Below are 5,969 nucleotides of genomic sequence, written 5' to 3' on the forward strand. Positions count from 1 at the left end.
CAGAGGCAGCAGTGCCAAGTACAACAGCCCAATCGAATACAAGTTTCTTTTTCTCCCCTAATGGGAGGGGCAGAGGCATCAGTTAGTAAATGGGGCAAGAACAGGGGTGAGAGAGAGATAAGAGTATAGACAATGAATCCCTACTTCTTCCATTTTGCAGAATTCAAGGTTGGATCCTGCTAGGAAAGGGGAAAGGTGTGAATTGAATGAACGATGGAAGATTAGATTTGACAGGACTCTTTAATAAAAGGAGACTCTTTTCACTTCCAAGAGTACCCAGAAGAGCCTTAGAATTTGCACTAGATATCATCCAAGTGTGGGGGAAAGGAAACCTAGCAGAACAACTTAAAAGAGGATGGATGGGAAATAAACCCGGTTGTTCCCTGCTTGCACCTTATCAAGTATAACCCGTTGAAATAAACTGGTTATAATAGCATTGTCGTTTCCCTTTCCATTCTCTTGGTCTTTGTAGAATCAAATTTTTTCCATCCTTTTATTTGAATTTCAAAGGAAAGAGAAGATGAACACATGTGTTCAGTCTCTTTTATAACCACAAATCAATACAACTTTACATTTTTGTATTGAGAACTTCTTTTGCAGAAAACACTAAGTTGACCTCTTGATATTCAAAATGAGAGATGAACAGCTAGCAGGATAATCCCAAATTTCACTTACATGTCGAGCATATTCCACTTATATAAGCTTAGGTGAGAAAAGAATTATAACTTGTAGCTACCACTTGAACTCCTTTCTCTTCAAAGGATCATCATTGCCTGTCACATCTGCCACCTGGCGGCCACTCTGATAAACACATTATGCTAATATTCCCCACACTACACCTTTTCCTCTGTTCTCCCATCAGACCATCATCCATCCACCCACCGATCCATCCATCTATTATTCATCCATCCACCCAATCATCCATCCACTCACCCATTAATTGTACACTTGTTTGAGACAAGCTCTAGGCATGCAGATAAATAGAACAACCACAGTCCTTGTCCTTTAAAGAGCTGACAATCTACGGGGAAAAAACTTTTTTTTTTTTTTTTGATAGAGATTTGTAAGAGTTCAGGCTCTAAGGCTCTAGTCTATGTTTTCAACCTATTTTTTTTTGGAGTCTTCCTTGTAATTTAATAACTTTGTCATCTTAAAAAAATCCAAAGAAACAAAACCTCCATCAATCATGCTATTCCTAACCTTCTTATCATAGTCAAGCCTTTCCAAAGAGGAGTCAACACCCTCTTTCTTGCCTCTAATTCACTTTAATGTTTATTTTTCTTTTTTCATATATTTTGATCATAAAAATATGCAGAAGATAAAAATAATAATAATAATTACCCATCTATTTATCATATGCTCTCTCAGATGTTGACATTATATGGCATTTGCCTCAGATCTTCTTTCCCCTAAGAAATAAAACATTACAGATAGAGTTGATGGCCTCTCTTCTGTTCCTGCTCCTCCTCCATCCTCTCCAGAGAAAACCACAATCATGAGTATAATTCTCAGGCATGTTTTCACACCTTTACCACGTTTCTATACATAAACATTGAATAATATTATTTTGAGTGTTTGTAAACTTAGCAAATCATTACAAATGCTGTTTTCTGAAAAATTCAGCTCTAGGGGCCCCTGGGTGGTTCAGTCGGTTAAGCATCTGCCTTTGGCTCAGGTCATGATCCCAGGGTCCTGGGACTGAGCCCAGAGTCTGGCTCTCTGCTCAGCAGGGAGTCTGCTTCTCCCTCTGCCCCTCCCCCTCCACCCGCTTGTGCTCTCTCTGCTATCTCTCTCACTCTCTCAAAAAAATAAAATCTTTTTAAAATTCAACTTTATATTTCCCACAGTTCTGTAATATTCAAAATGTAACTCTAGATCATTTTCACTACCGTATGTTATGCCACAGAGATATCACAAATCATACACCCATTCTTTTGATGAATATTAGGTCGTGTTAAGTACTTTTCTACCTCAAACCATGCTTGCCATGGACAGTGTCATGCACATCTCTTTGTCCGCATGCACAGTTCTTGAGAAGAGACCCTCTATCATTCCCCTAGCCCCTTGTTCTAAAAAGTGAGGAAGAATCTCCCTAGGGATTCTCTCCACTGAGACTTTTCACTAGTCCATTACATCCTCTGCTGGCAACAAGAAATGTTGCTGTGGCAAGCATTGGACTCCATCCTGTGTCCACACAACCTGAAAACAAGTGAGTCACCTCCCAAATTGATCCCACTTGTAATGAGTCTACTTTTGACCAAGAACAGCAACAAGATTTTTTTCTCTATTAATATAATGCAGATTTTTTTCTCTTTTATTGTTATTAAGTGATGATACAATGGTTCCAATAAATGCTTGTTAGGATTATAGGGTTTAGGACCATGTCTTACAATTTTAGATTATTTAAATGCAATCTTATAAATTAATGACTTCTGTGTTATTCTATTTGTGGGTAGAGTAATTAGAGTGTTTTTGTTGTTGTTAACAAGCCCAGCAAAATAATCCAGAAACATGGCAGTAATTTTTGCCTTTATCAAGACACATGAAGGGTCTTAGGCTAAATAAGATTTATTTGTTTATTTAGAGAGGGGGAGGCAAGGGCAGGGGAAAAGAGCACAGAGCCCAACTTGAGGCTCAATCTCACATCCCCCAGATCATGACCTGATCTGAAATCAAGAGTTGTATGCTTAACTGACCGAGCCACCCAGGTGCCCCAAGATAACATTTTAGAAATCTACAATGTACATTGAATATTCTGAGTAAGTTATTTCCATCTTATTTGCTTTCAAGATAATGAAAGCATAATGTACCTTTATTGTTACTTAAGAAGTCTATCCTATTGATCTAGAAAAACAGCATTCTTTGTCCTCTCTTCTAAAGTAATTTTGGATTGTCTCTCATTTAGTTTCCTGTGGAAGCTTGATGGAACTATAATTCCTAGGACAATGCTATATAAATGTACTTTGTTTAGCAGTTAATATCCTGAGTTGAATTGTTTCCTATTCTTCCATTTCCAGACAGTGTTAGAGTTGGAATTTTGGTTGTGGTCATTTACCAAGTCCCCTTAACATGAAGAGTAGTAGGAATTTTACATAAGCAGTCTTGCCACTAGGAACATTTGAACCTCAAAGTCCATTTCTGTAGACCAAGGACTGAATTGATTCCAGTGATGGGACAAAATGTTTACCAAACAATTTTTCTTTAGGCCATCTGAATGCTCTCATGGTGCTGCAGTGAGATACAAACCCTCTCTGATGGTCCAACAGGTCCTGCCTGGTCTGGACCCCACAGCCTCATCAACCACCTTAAGCTGTCTGTGCTCCAGTCCCTTCAGCATGCAGAGCTCCTCTGCTTGGTCATGCAGGTCCCTCAGTCTAAAATGCTTTTCCCTACTCTCTAACTCTTATTCAACTCCAGGTCTGCAACATCATGTCCTTGGAGAAACTTTGACTGACTTCTCACTCAAAATTGTAATCCTGTTCCTCTTTTTCATCTCACTTTTCAATTCGCTGTTAAGAGCACTGACTTCAGGGGCACCTGGATGGCTCAGTGGTTGAGCGTCTGCCTTCCACTCAGGTCATGATCTTGGGGTCCTGTGATCAAGTCCCACATCAGGCTCCCTGCAGGGAGCCTGCTTCTCCCACTGCCTGTGTCTCTGCCTCTCTCTGTTTCTCTCATGAATAAATAAATAAAATCTTTTTTTAAAAAAAGCACTGACTTCAACAATCAAACATATAATTATTGATGTGATTATTTGTTGACTGTACACATTCGTCAACTCCACTTTGTTCATTTTCTGTATCCAGTGTTTGCCAGGTGGGGAGAGGGTGCATGGCATTTGGAAGGACAATTCTTTGTATGGCGTATTCGTCAGGTTATGCTATGATGACCATGCTTAGCAAACAACTCTGAATCTCAGTGCTTGGGATAAACATTGATATCCTGCTCTCTGGAGTGATGTGGGCTGGGGTTTTAGGTCCTTCCCTTTACTCATGTCTGTTTCTCAGTCAGCAGCTCAGGTGGAGGGAGTAGCAGCTGCCTGAATATGCTCTCATAGAGGATAGGATGAGCATAAAGGAATGATGGAAATACAGAAGGGATCTTAGCACTTGAGCCCAGAATGGACACAATCACATAGTTTCCCACATTCCTTTGGCCAAAGCAATTTTCATGACCCAAAGTCAATGTAGGACCCTTGACATCCATAGCAGCTGGGGGCTAAATGTTGGTAATACTTCCCAGTCATTGTGAAGACTCCAATAGCTCCTTGGGTGTTGAGTCACTCCTAGCACATGCATTGAGATCACTTCTCAATGCCTGGCACACAGTAGGCATTCCATGCGTCTTTGGCGAAAAATTAACTTTGCCAGATCACCGTCTAGAACCTTTGTAAAAACTTACTTATTGACTAGGAGTGCAATGGCAGTTTAATGTCCTTTAAACAGTAATTATTACTTTCATGCAAAGGTATCTTATTTTAATTTTTTAAATGTGAGGCTGAGAATTTTTTATATGTTTAGTGACAATTTCTTTTAGAAATTCTCTCAAGACTTTTGTTCAATTTTTTTTCTTTTGCTCATTTTTGTATTAAATTTTTCTTCCTCATTTGTAAGAATTCTTGTCACAGGTAATGAATATTTTCCCATTTTGCCTTTTAAATGTTTTTCTGATTTTCTGACAGGACAGACAAATATTGTTCATATTTACCTAGCTTCATCTCATCATTTTCTTGCATGGCCTGCTGCTGTGAACATTTTTACTGGTAACATCATGTTACACAAATGGACACATCAAAATGTATTTAATCACTCCCTTTCATGGGCTAATGACATGGTTTCCAGGCTTTGCTCTCAGGAATAACATTGTGATGAAGATCTTTGTACATATGCCCTAAAAGTGGAAGTATCACATCCAAGGATATTTTTTGAGTTCTGATACATTTTGCTGATGACTCTTGAGACTTTCCTCCAGGACCCACACCTCATATCTTCACACTACAGGTGCCTACATGCCAGGCTATGCTGATGAAGGCTTTACTCCTCAGCCTTGTCTGGCAGCAAGCAAGGTGAGAGGGGTAACAGTGGGCCTGAGGTGAGTGGCCAAAGGGAGGTTGTCTAGAACCCTCCAGATACTCCTTCTGCCTGGAATGCTTTTCTTTGAGCTCTTTCCATGGCACATTCTTAAGATTTAGATCTCCTCTCAAAAGGTGCCTGAGAGGCCTATCCTGACCCCTTCTTCTGGAAGAGCCTTGGACTCCAGCTATCCCCTATCATATTCATTATACTGGTGTTTTGTCTTGTTTTGTTTTGTTTTTCCCCTGAAGAGCACTGGTCTGGCCAGTATTATCTTATTGAATGACATATTTCATTTCTGGCAGTAACTATCTTGTCTGGCTTGCTGACTGCAGTATCTCCAGCACCAGGAACTATTCTCTGGCACAGTCAAGAGTGGGTCTCTAGTTGGCTGCTCATAGGAATTGCCTGTGAAATTTTAAACATTTCAAACTCTAAAAACCTTGCCCCCCAAAATAAGAAACCTTTAATCATTAAGTCCCTTGACCAAGAAAATGTGAGATATAATTTTCTACAGAAGATACAGAATGTATGAGTGTGTGGGTGTTTGTGTGTGGGTGCTGGGTTGGTTCAAAAGCAGAAGAGGTCTAGGTTTGCGTGCACCACCCGGGCCTCCGGTTTTTACCATTGAAATGTGATATGCTAAGTATAGCACAGTGTGTTGTGAAACTTTACTGCTTGAGAATAGATTAGCATATGATTAAAAATTTTCAGGAAGAATGAATTTAACTTAAAGACTCTTAGTTCACTTATGGATCTAAAATTTTGTGTGATCTATAAAGAAACTTAGTAATAGTGAAGTCACTGTTCACTACTGTGCTACATGTAAACAATATGCTCCAAGGGAAAAAATCCAGTATTTATGTCTCTCTCCAGACCAATTAAATCAGAATTTCT

This window comes from Vulpes vulpes, chromosome 5, assembly GCF_048418805.1.
Source record: "Vulpes vulpes isolate BD-2025 chromosome 5, VulVul3, whole genome shotgun sequence".
In the NCBI taxonomy this organism is placed as follows: Eukaryota; Metazoa; Chordata; class Mammalia; order Carnivora; family Canidae; genus Vulpes; species Vulpes vulpes.